General features: G+C 42.1%; 1 protein-coding gene across 3 annotated transcripts in view; it reads right to left on the bottom strand.

Annotated features, from left to right (window-relative positions):
- CACNA2D1 (calcium voltage-gated channel auxiliary subunit alpha2delta 1) overlaps window positions 1–13345 on the bottom strand; it is a 690472-nt gene that overhangs the window by 598115 nt on the left and 79012 nt on the right. The gene's annotated exons all lie outside the window — the stretch shown is intronic.

The raw sequence follows: 13345 nt of genomic DNA on the forward strand, positions 1-13345 counted from the left end.
TGCCCAATAATCTGGCTCTGATCCTCAGCTCCAATTTCTGACTTTGGCTTTAACTCTGGCTCTGGCCTCTGACCCGGCTCCTATTTCTGGCTATTGACTCCTGCTCCAACGACTAGGCACAACTGCCCACATCCCAGTCTCTGACAGTGAGGTACAACGAAAAGGGTGGGGGGAGGGGTACAAGTTTCCAGGACTGCAGAATATTTTGTTTAATTCATAACATTGTTTCTGTACAGATTGGGTTTCTTACACCTCTCAAAATAAAGGGCTCCATCCTGCTGCCAATGAAGGTAATAAAGAATTTTGTCATTGATTTCAGTAGAAACAGGAAAACTCCAAGAATAGACACATTCACCCTAACCTATTCTAGAGTGTCCCCTTATTATTATTTCTGATTTGCCATTATACTGCACACTTTCCTTGAATCTAGTTTGTAGGTAGCTCCAAGCACTAAAGTAAATAATTCCTGTCCTCTTACTGCCCATAACAAATTCCTGAAGCAATACGAATACTTTCTCTATTTAAGTCCATGGCCTGAGGCTTTTACTTATGACTACCTAACTTGTTTGCAACTAACTGATTCATTATAGAGCATAAACTGCAAACTGTAGCCACAAATCTTCACCAAATTTTTAAAAATGTTCATGCCAAGAAAATCAGAGAGATCATGTTGAACATGGCTTCCTTTATTTTTTTGTCAGATACAAAGTCTAAATAAAATTACAGTAGTTTCCTAGCAACCCACAGATGTCTTTGTTCTTGAAATTCTTATCACCACCACAAAGGAAGAAAATGCCCCAATATTTCACATTATTCGTTGCTTTTTCACAATACTAGTCATAGAGTGCTGTGGTGATCCAAGCAGACATGACAGGGCAGACAATTTCTATATCCAGGATATCTCATTAGTCGTGATGGATGTACTAGGAAGTTCTAGAACTATGACAAGAGAGAGCCCACTCCTAACTGATACATTCACCAATTCTCAGGCAGACAGCAGGGGCTTGATCCTGCAAAGTGCTGAGCAATCTGTCCTGATCCAGCAAAGCTCTTAAGCATCTGCTTCTCTCTAAGCACACGGGTAGTCCCAAAGTCACAAGACTACTGATCTGCTTATAGTTAAGAAGGGGCTCAAGGGCCACTTTGCAGGATTGAGACCTTGCACAGCTTTATACTTGTCTGCCCAGGTACTCAGCCTGGAAGTCTGTAAAGGCAAGAAATTATTTCCATGAGCTCGATTTCATATGTATCTAATATTTCAAAAGAGACATTCAATTCTTCACCTACCACACAACAAAAATAAGGGGGAGGAAATGTTCCCTTCAATAAAAAAAAAGATTTTTCAGAATATCTCATTGGATGTCATACTGATAACAACAAACAATACTGTAATATTCAACATGTACATAGCACTTTTCAACTTCTAGTCAACTTCATACTTTTATGAATACCTTGCAAGCAAGGATTTTACAAAATTAAGCCGTATAGTCTCCCTGGGAGGTACATATTGTCCCTGTTTCACAAATGTAAAAACTGAAGACCAGAAAGATTCAGTGGCTTCTCCAGCATAAAACCGTAAATTTGGTGGCAGAGTCAAGAAGAGAACCCAGGAGTCCGTACTCCTCAACCCATGCTGATAATAGATGCTCACAACTAAATGTGGGAGAATATCAGGATCAGGACAGTAGAAAACTTGAGCACCCATAGCAAAGTACTTCAATAATCCTTCACTACTGACATATTTTGGCCAAAGAACATTTACTGATTTCATTTAAACACAGTGATACACAGGACAAAACCTATCACAGTGCAGGGGGCCAGCACAAGCTGAAGCCCCTTGCCAACCCTCTACATGGGGGAGAATTTCACTCACAGAAAACTAGATTCCCTTTCCAGCATCTGACTGACCAGTACAAGCTTTTGGAACAAGGAAATCCATCCCCTGCTGCTATGAGAACAAGTAGAAAGCAAGCGTCATAGGAAGCTGGAATAGGATGGTTTGCCACTTATACTTGCAGGCATAATTACAAACAAAAACAAAAAAACCCTCCATATGCCAGGAATAGTAACATGCTCAATAATTTCCCAGCTCATCATGTAGAAATAATTGAAAGTATGGTAATGCCAAGTCACCCCTTCCCCTTGAGTCTGAATGAACTTTGTTAATTCAGCCACCTATGCTTAGACTCTTATAACCGACTTCACAAGCTTGAAGAAGGAGCACTTCAAAATGCCAGTTTATTGCAAAGGGAGCTGAGGGAGAGTAGCATGTGCAAGTAATAAATGAGGCACCCAGTGTTTTGACAATCCCTTAATTTCCATTCGGATAATAAGGATAGCATGCAGATGTGTCTTCAAATTTCCCAGCCTGCATTTCTAAAAGTGATTTAATTTCACTGACATCTTGACATCAGTTAGCAACATGTAAGCTCGACAGAACTTAATTTGGAGGATGATCTTAATAATTCTCACTCCTTTGGTATTTGGTTTCACATAAAACTATATAGCAGTGGCAGGGATGTCTCTTTGGAGCACAATATTGTTAAAACACTGCTTTCATGTTTTGGAGACCACTAGTTACCCTATCCTATCTTGTCTGCCTCAAACGCTACCCATTGGGCTCTGTAATTCACCTCAGTGAATGCGTGAAATGCCTATTTTTGGTGCCTGTGTTCATTGCCCTACCACAAAAATCCCTTAATAATAATGCTCATCAATGATAAGGCTTTATATGTTTAAAAGAGCCATGCAATCCTCAACCACTTAACCTCCACAGCAGCCTTAGGGTAGCTAAGCATTATCCCCTTGTTTACAGATGAATTAAGAGAGACACAGACTGTGAGTGGCATAAGGCCACAAAACAAGTTGGTGATACATCCAGGATTAGGACTCAAGAGATCTTGAGTGCCAGCTCTATATTATATCAACTCAACCACACTGACTCTCCAGTAATGAGTCCTGCTGTATTATTATTCCTGAGGGAATTCTATGCCACTGCCCATGCACAGAATTCATGTCTCCCACAGATTTCTTTGCTTCCCTCACAGTGACTTCTGATGGGGAAGCAAAGGGAAGTGCGGGCACGTTGTTTTGGGTACCCGGAGCAACTGGCATAGAGGTAAATCACTGCAGGCGAAGGGCGGGGAGGGCTGGGGACTCCCTGGCTGGTGGCGCCTACCTTGCGCCAGGTTCTGCTGCTAGTCCCACCTGGGCTGGGGGGGTGGGAGAGAACAGAACTTCCTCTTTCCCTGCGAGGAACAGCTGGGTCTGGGTCAGAAACCTCCCCCGGCTGCAGAAAGCTCCGCGCTTCCTGCCCCCATCGCTCTTCAGCGACGGGGGGAGAGGTCACTGTATGGGGAGTTGCTCCTCCATCCACTCAACCCCCATGCAGACAGATGCCTCCCTATATATACATACCCACCCGCCAAGCCACATCGCCCGTACCCAGAACCCCCCCGCCAAGCCCTTCCAGACCCCCATCCCTGCAACCAGACAATCCCCGACACTTGAACCCCCAGCCTGACAAGCCCCACCCCTGAGCACCTGGACCACCTCGACTCCCTGTACCTGGCCCCCCACCCCACCGAGCCCCAACCAGCTGCACTCAGACCCCCACCCCAGCACCTCCACTCTCGCTGCTGAGTCCCCCTCACCCAGACCCCCTCACTGAGCCCCATTCCCTCCACACCCAGACCCCTGCCACTGAGCTGCAACCATCTTCACCTTGACCCCCCTGCAAAGTCCCATTCCCCCTGCATCCGGAACTCCACAATGAGCCCATGTGCATCCAGATCTCCTCGCATATCCCACTAAGCCACCCACACCCAGACTGCCCAACACTGAACCATGTTACCCCACACCTGGATGCCTCAACACTCATCCCCTCCACACTTGAATCCTGCTGGGCTGAGCCTGACTGCCGCACACCTGTATCGGGGGCCAGGGCTGGGAATACATGTGAGATTCTGCCCCTCTTTTGGTGCGCCTGGTCTGGAGGGGCAGGGGTGTGTTTCTGGGGCAGGCCTAGCCCTTATACTACGTCAGGGTCAGGTACAGTCTCACCATCGAATCTGTGTCCGGAGGGGAGGGGAGGCTGCAGGGTGATCTCCCACCTCCGTGAAGCCAGTGGCCTGTGCTCCCCGTTCCCATGCTGAAGCTTGACAAATAAAATATGCAAATAAAATATATCCTTCCCATAATTTCTCCAAATCAATCATTTCCATCCCTAATATTATTTTCCCCCATGAGCAAATGATTTTTACTTTAAAAATATCTGAACCAAAATAAAATGCAAAGGTAGAAAACATCAACTGGTAATGTTCATTATAATACACATGGGTAGGGATAAAGAAAGAACTGGTTGAAAATAAATGGAAATTTCAAATAATTTTTGAGGTTGAAATTTGGAAATTTGGTTGTTGTTTTTTTTAAATTTTAAAGAAAAATTTCCTCCCATTTTTGAACAGCTCTAATAAAGAACAAGTTTAACAAGTTTCTCTGAGACTCCTGGGACTTTAATAACAGCATGCCTCATGAATATCATGCATGACTCACTATTGCTACTATACATCAAAAGGGAAACTTTCAGAAACTAGCTCTCCTTGGAACAGTATCTCTAAACTGCTGTTGTGTTCAATTAGCCTGTTGCTTGAAAAGGTTACACAGTGTAAAATGTTATGTATTGCCATTGCATTTTACGGTACAGCTCCTGTGTATTTGTCACGTCAAAACTTCTAACACACAACCACATTTTTACTTTGATATTTACATAATATATGCTCCTTGTCAATCAGTTTGAAACGGACAAGCTAGTGCATTGCTACGGGTCAACTTGCCCAATCTGAGAACTCGATTTCTGAGTTTTGTAAGGGTCCCTCCTTTTCTTTCTATCCCCTTCTGCTAGAGGTATATTAGCAACTAATGTGGGGAATTAGAAGCACACTTGTCACCGTTTATTAAATTATAAAAAGTGTCAATTAGCTTAGTCATGGGTCTATGCTGTGAAAGGTCTATTTAAAATGGAAGCTATACACACATTTAAAAAAACAATAATTATTTGTGTACTTAGCTCTACAATTCAAACCATTCTCCACTCACTCTTGAGCAATGTGGCCCTGGTTGTCCAGGACTAACACAAATGGGTTTGCACCTTTTCTGAATAAACATTTTTTGTTCCCACTGAAGAAAATGACTGACGACAATGGGATCACCTGGGTGCTCAGCACTTCTGAGAAACAGGCCCCTTATTTTGGTACTTTATTATGGATTTAGGAGCCTATCTATAGGCACTCATTTTTTTAAAATATATATCTATATATTTCCCAGAAAACTTAAAAATACTACTTGCTCACTATGGCCTGCATATCATTTACACTAGGGTTGATTTACACTGACTTCTTAAAGTGAACAGCAATTACCCTTACATCATGTGAACACCACCTGTACGCTGCCAGAGCAGTTTAAAGAAGCCTTGGTGTAAATAAGAATCTGGCCCCTAATATTTTTCTTTTTTTAAGACCAACAACAAGGGTTACCAACTTTGAGACGCAAAAAACAAAAAACAAAAAAACCCGGCAGCACTCCCACAAGGCAAGACCGCCTTAACCCCAACCACAAGACAATTCCGCAACCCTGCCTTCCGTAGCCACTCTAACAAGAGAGGTAACACATACATATAATATTGATAACATCGCATCTCTCCTCGTTCTCGCATGACTCAAACCCTCTCTCAGACATTTGTATGGCGCGCTTACATGTTGGTGGGAAGACAGCTGCTGTATTTTCAACAGTTTTGATCGATGACTTAAACTGCAAAATTGGGAACACTACAGAGTCTTTAGCTGGACACAGAAACTTTTAACATTAGATATCCCAGTGTATTGTCATAATAATGCAAATCTTTAGACCCACATTTAAAAAAATCCAGCAGATCAAATTATTTTTCTGGAAACTGGCAAATCCATTAAAAATAAAAAGCCAGGGCAGTCAAATACCGGTCAAGGGTAACCCTACCTACAACAATTGCACTGTTTCATGTAACACAACAGTAGAGGACATGATGTTTCTAAAACTAGACTGGCCCTTTATTAAGAGAACTATTTACAGAGGCGCTGTAACTGAAGCAAGCATTCAAGCCATATGCACACAGACTGACTGCTGGTGCCTCCTCCAAACTCTCCCCTCCTGCAACCTGTGGTTCTCCCCTCCAAGTGCCAGGGAGGTTGCTACATGTGCAAAATCTTGTAACTCTAGATCATCCTGCATGTTGTGCTTCACTGTGAGTTCTTTCCCATTGTTATTTTAGTAAGAAACATGTACTGAATCAGAAACTGGACAGTATCAGGATGTGAGATTGGTAATGAAACCCACAGTGCTCTTTTCAAATGGGAAACTGAACAGGCAAAAAGTGATCATGTTTGTGTCCTTTATTTCTCATGTATGATGTATAAAAGTGGCTCAATATTTTTTTTCCAAATAAGGTTTGCAGGCTTGGTTTTTAAATTAGAGATATCAGACCAGAACCTCAGCTGGTATAAATCCATGTTACTCCATTTACTTCAGTGCAGCTACTCTGATTTACAGCAGTTGAGAATTTGGCCTATCGACCCAAGACTTCCCCTCCTTGCCGAGGTAACCTTTGGAGGACTGGAACTGAGATGAGGACACCACAGTTGGTAGAAAATCTGTGTTGTCACTTTCCCAGTTCTCAAGCTAAGCCCCCTAATTAATGTCTAGGAAAACTGCACTGAAAAATGCAGATTAAAAACTATTTTTGGAAAACCACTTTGAAGCCATTCCCATACAGCATAAATAAGCAGCAAAGGGCACAAAGATGAACTACAAAAGGAAGCATAAATATTAAGCACAGTCCCTCTTAAGGGTAATAATAACTGTAGTGAATTAATAGTCGTGCTATTGCTTATTCCTATAGCTAATCAATAATTCATAAACTGTTTAGATGAAGGATGCTTTGTTGTTAAAGCACTGGACTGGGATTCAGGAGATACAGGATCTATTCTTGGCTCTGTCACAGACTTCCTGTGTGACCTTGGGCAAGTCAATCTCTTTGTGCTCAAGCTCCCCATCCATAAAATAAAGGATAACAGTGGTTCCTCTCCCTGCACACACACATATTTTGGCTGTCTTGTCGATTTAGATTGTACTTTCTTCTGAGCAGGGGTTTCACTATCTGTATGCACTGCACATACCATAACGGGGACTCAACCGTGTTTGCCAGCTATAGGTGCTATACTAATTAGCTACAGGTGCAATACTAATTAATAATAATATTCAATACATTTCTGTGGGCCAATTGTCCACAAGCAGCAACAATTTTCTCAAATGTATTCACTATTCAAAGTTATTCACCAAATCATTTCTATGCATTATTCTTGGTCTTTTATAAGTCTTAGAGTGTTCATAAGCAGTTTATTGCAAGTATTTAATATTAAGCTGCAGCACAAAGAATCATGGGATATGTCCTCAGAAGTCCTAGTGACACAAAATGGGTGAGTGTAGCACTGGGAAGGACGCAGTAACTCCCACTGAACTCAGCGGTTGTCCTTCCACTGACTTTAGTGGGAGGTGCATCAGGCCCTAAAATTATTAAAAATCTATTATATGCGCTAGCTGTGATTTTCAAACCCTTATCGCATGGCCAAATCAGAATGGATTTTTCTCTAGAACACAGACACTTATTCTTCCTAAAGCCTATTTCCTGGCCAATTTACAGCTATCTACTCCCCTATTCCCCCCGCCCCTCCCCACAAACTCTGGCGCTACAGCTGCTCACAAAAGTGTATTATTTTTAAAATCTCATCATTCTCGCCTCCAAAAAAAGAAAAAAGGAAAAAAAAAAAAAAGAAAAGACAACTATTTTCGTCTCAAAGTTTCCCAAAAGTGTGGAGACTAGAGGGCTGATTTAAAGCCCTTTGAAGTCAACAGAAGTATTTTCATTCACTTAAGTGGGGTTTGGGTCAGACTCTAGCCCTGTAAATTTAGCCTAAAAGCTGCATGTTTCAAAAAGCTATGAGCAATGAAAAGTAGGTTCTTTGAATAAAAGTGATAGTGGACCCTACCTGCAGAATTCACAAGTGCTTTATCTTTAATATATGCTAATCTCTGATACAACAAGACTGGGGTTGTGATACATGAAGGGGGAAGGGGGAATAGCTCCCTTTGATGGACATCCAGCCAGCCAGCTAGTTGTAAATCCCTCTTGGTGTCTGTTCTCTGCTTGGGAGAAGGGTTAACAAAGCCCACAGGTAAAAGAAAAGGAGTGGGCACCTGACCAAAAGAGCCAATAGGCAGGTAAAAAGAACAGAACAGGAGTACTTGGGGCACCCTAGAGACTAACAAATTTATTAGAGCATGAGCTTTCGTGAGCTACAGCTCACTTCATCAGATGCATAGAATGGAACATATAGTAAGAAGATTATATATGTGTGTGTGTGTATATATATATATATATTATATACATACAGAGAAGGTGGAAGTTGCCATAGAACTTTTTAAAATTGGGAAAGAAACTTTCTTTTTGTCTGTTGCTCTCTGGGCTGCAGCAATGCTATGTAAGGCTTGAACCAGATATGAAAATTCATTTTCCACACTAGAAGAAATTATTTGGACAGGGAATGTTTAGTTAGACACAATCAGGTTTATTTTTTATTTTGGCTTTGTGCTAACCCCTGATGCTTTTGTTTGCTTGTAACCTTTAAGCTGACCCCCCCAAAAAAGCTAGTTGGGTGCTTAATTTTTGGAATTGTTTCTTTTAAGGTCAAGCAAAAAGCCTAACTTCCAGATGTAATTTTTTCCTTTTTGTTTTTAATACAATTTACCTTTCTTAAGAACAGGATTGGATTTTTGGTGTCCTAAGAGCTTTGTGCATGTTGTTTGATTAGCTGGTAGCCAAAGCTAATTTCCTTTGTTTTCTTTCTCAGCTCTTCCCTGGAGGTGGGTGAAAGGGTTTGAGGGTACCCCACGGGGAGGAATTCCCAAGTGCTCCTTCCTGGGCTCAAAGGAGTTTGGTTTTTTTGCATTTGGGTGGTGGCAGCACTTACCAAGCCAAGGTCAGAGAAAAGCTGTAACCTTGGGAGTGTAATAGAAGCCTGGAGCGGCAAGTATTAATTTTTAAAATCCTTGCAGGCCCCCACTTTTGCACTCGGAGTGACAGAGTGGGGATTCAGCTTTGACAGGGGTTCATTTCAGAAGAGATGTAATTAAGCACTAATGGAACCATAATAGTGAAATATGGAGTCTCATTTTAAAAATCAGAAAGTGGAAGTGTAAATAAGAGAAAAGAGAGTGATTCCATAGGTCACTCCTTACAGGGTCTTACATTTCCACTTACAAAGAAAGGCAATTAAAGTCTGTGGATACAGAAAAAAAAACATACTGCAGTATAGATCTTTCCTGAATTATATTAATATGAAGTGGTATTTTATATGGAAACATACTGCATTAATGCTTCTTATTCTGGAATCATACACATGCACACAAGCCAGTCGGCATACCCACTGAAACAGCACTTTGATTTGTATTAAGTGTGCTACACATTCTGGCTTTCAAAAGGGATTAGATACTATGTTCAGAGATTAACATTTTCTTCAGTTTTCATGTAATTGTGGTATACTCTAGGCAGGGCTGATAGCACTGTATATTATTAAGGTTGCCCAACATTTCCCATTATAAGAACCTGTTTTCAATTGGTTCAAGTATGGCCAAGTTATATGCATTTGGGCTGAAATTTTCCATTCCTGGTGTCTGCCTCAGGCTGATTTTTTTTTCTTTTTTAAATTTTAACCAAAGGGGTTCAGCAATTTCCAAGAAAGAAATATGCATAAATATGTGGTTTGCCCATGTTAAAATATTCTAGACACTTTTTCTTTTAAAAGCTCTAGCACCTCCATGCTTTGGAGTAGGGTCTTGAAATTTTGCAGCGGGCAACCTTTGTTTCACAGATGTGACTTTTGTTGTCCCTTGGAAACTCCATCCTAATTTGTCCAAATTCTAATCCTTGAAGAACTGCAGATCAAACATGCTCAGTAGAGGGTTCTTAGATTTTAGCAGTTTTCTCAAAGATTCTCTGTGCACTGGTCATGTTCCAAGCCACAGCTGAACAGGGTTTTGTCTGCAATTGCAGTTCAGGGCTGCTATGGGCTGTTCTTAGTCCAGGCATCTAAACAGAGAGACTTTCTCTCCTGTGCTTTCCATGACCCCCTATCTGCCACTAGGCCCAGGCTGCACGGAGGAGGAATCCATCTAACTCTCATGCAGAGGGAATGGAAAGGAACACATTGGGACAAGAAGCTTGGGGGTAGGGAACTAGGACTGTGAATTAAGGTGAAAGGGGAGACTGGGGAGGGTTTGGAAAAGACACTGGGAGAAGGGTGGGAAATGTGGGAGACTGAAATCAGATGAGGAGTCAGGCAGTAGACTCACACTGGCTGGCTACGACGACTAGGACCAATGTGTAGGGGGGAGGAGGTGATGAAGGAGAGGAGAGAGATCTGGCTGGAAGCCAGGATGAGGGGAGAGAACTGAGAGGGGACACTGAGATTGGACAAAAAGCCTGGAAGGAAGATTGGCACTGGGAACATGGGAGCTAAGAGGGGTGTGACTGGAGGCCAGGGTAAGGAAGAGAGAGACTGGAAGAGACGCCAGGAGAGGACAACTTGGACTGGCTGGGTAAGGAGATGGGGGTTAGGAGGAGGGATGAACTAGGAATAGATACACAAGAAAACTGGGAGTTGGGGACAGACTAATAAGGGGATCAGAAGTCCACAGGGGTAAAACTAGCACTACCTGAGCAAGGAAACCAGGATTGGGATGAGCAGCCTGAGGAGTGGAGACTGGAACTGGGTAGTTGAGAAGTATGGAACTGGACAAGGAGGCCGGGATGGGTAAGAGACAGGACTGGGACAAGTCTGAGGGGATGGGGCAGAATGTGTCACACTTGGGGCACGTGCACAGAAGAGTCTGTACCTGCTAGAGCACACTCCCTCCAACAGAAAGGAACCTATAATTTCCGAGTCTCACCATCCTCTGCTGTGAATATCTCTGAAACCACTAGCAAAGGGTCTCCTCCCCCCTTGGAGTTGGTCCACACAGAGGATAACAATCCACTATTGCTATCAGTTATTCCATTAGCTCATGCGTCAGAGGTCTATGCAGTGGGTCTAAGGGTTCCTTTCCTGTTGATGAACCATGTGAGAGTGTCAATATGATCCCACATGATGGTATTTCAGGGTGTGTGGTTTTTTCCGTTTCCATTTTAAAAAACCTAGGAAATTACACACAAAAACAAGATTAAAAGAATATTATTAAGGCTGCAAAGCCAAGCACTAAAAAATTAGGAATTCCAAATTAAGGATGCCTGTGGAACCTTAATTCGGCTGCCGGGGACATTACAATAAAGTCTCTAACTCTCACACACTATTTTTTCATAGGACCTTTGCCTCATTCAGTGCACAGAATGGACAGTGTTCACTTAATGAGGAGATTTTTTTTTCACCTCATTGTTCAGTGTGTGCCCTCTTTACTGCAAAACAAAACAATCTAAACCCTCCTCTGAAAACAGAATTATTAGTTTCCTTCTGAGTTTCAATGGCGCTTGTCACTGTCGCGTCTGAGTGCTTCACAAATATTAATTAAATAATTTTCACAATACACTTGTGAGATGAGTTGGGGGCATTATCCCTCTTTTACAGATGGAGTAATGAGGCCCGGGAAGATTAAGATCAAAAGTGTTCACTAACTTTAGGTTCCAAATTTCAGTGGCCTAAGACCTCCTTTTATAGGAGTTCTTACCATTATATCGTGTTAGGGGGCTTATTCCTTCACCCACTTACTTCCCTGGTCCTTCTCGCATGAACAGAGAACAACAATACCCAAAGTCCAATGGTGCAAACAATTCAATGTTTATTGGGGTGAACTTCCAGCAAGCGTGATTCCAGTTTCCTTCCTTAGTGTCCCCCTTCCCAGCTCTGACACCACAGAGCCTTACCTGTGGCCCTGTTCTCATTTCTGCCCTTAGCTAAACATGATTCCAATTTCCCCACCCCCATTCCCTGTTCCCATTTCCCCCCCACACACACACTTCCTGATTGACTGCAGACTATATAGTAAAACTTGAGTTCTGCTTAGCTATACCTTAACCTATCATTTTACTGAAATTTAACTAACCAATCCTAACATACTGTAACATGATTATTTAACCAATTATATCCCACCACCTTAATTAGTTTACACCCAGCAAAATTAATTACACAGCAGACAGGAACAATCACAGAACCAGACAGAGATTATACAGACAAACAATAGCAAAGTGGGAACTATAATGACAAAACAATACAGAAGTGAGGATTTCACATCCCAGCTATTGATAAGTGAGTTCTTGCCAGACAGGATGCTATCAAAGTTTCCTTTTACATCTTCTAGGCACTTCCCTCTCTCTGGAGGCAATAGGCATTATCAGGACAGGACTATATTCCTAACAGCCCAATAGCACCTTATTTCAATGTGACTAGTTTGGAATGTGAGGATGTGACCAGTCGCTTCCCAGCTTATGGCTGCCTCTGCTGCTTAGCCAAAGGCCTTAGCCTAAGAACAGGGCCTCAGACTGTCACAGTAAGAGAAGGCTCTTACACGGGCAGACAGTGATTTTGATTCTTTCTTTTATACCTCTATAACTAGCCAAGTGATAAGAATACACCCAAATTCTTAGAGTATAGGCCTTTACAGACAGGCCTGAATATCTATATCCTAACATATGGCATTTTATATGACCAAAGCACATGTCCCACTGACTTCATTTATAGCTGAGAGTATTCAGCACTCCTGCAAATTAGATCCCAGAGTCTCAACTCAGGCACCCAGAAAATATAGAACACACTAAATTTGGTATAAGTGACTTGCTCAGCATCACATAAGAACTCTATGGCAAAGACAGGGACAGAATTTAATTCCCAAGGATAGTATTCAACTGCTTTAACCATGAGACCATCCTTTCTCTTCCTGCGTTCTCCTGCCTCATGCACTATACACCTTCCAAATTCTGCTACAAATGATGTAGGTACCTTCAAACAACTGTCCCCTTCCCTGCATAACCTTGATTCATATTCAGAGCATGTCTATTCTGTGAACTGACTGGGGCAGAGGTCCTATGGAAAAAATAGTGTGTGACCACAAAATTAAAGACTGTATCACAGTGCATACTCACCAGGGGGCTGAATTAAGGTTGCACAGGTAACCTTAATTCTGTCATTTCTTAACTTTTGAGTGCTTGACTTCTCAATCTTAATAATGTTCTTTTAACTTATTTTTGTATGTTCGATAATAGTATGTG

The sequence above is a fragment of the Caretta caretta genome, chromosome 1 (assembly GCF_965140235.1).
Source record: "Caretta caretta isolate rCarCar2 chromosome 1, rCarCar1.hap1, whole genome shotgun sequence".
In the NCBI taxonomy this organism is placed as follows: domain Eukaryota; kingdom Metazoa; phylum Chordata; order Testudines; family Cheloniidae; genus Caretta; species Caretta caretta.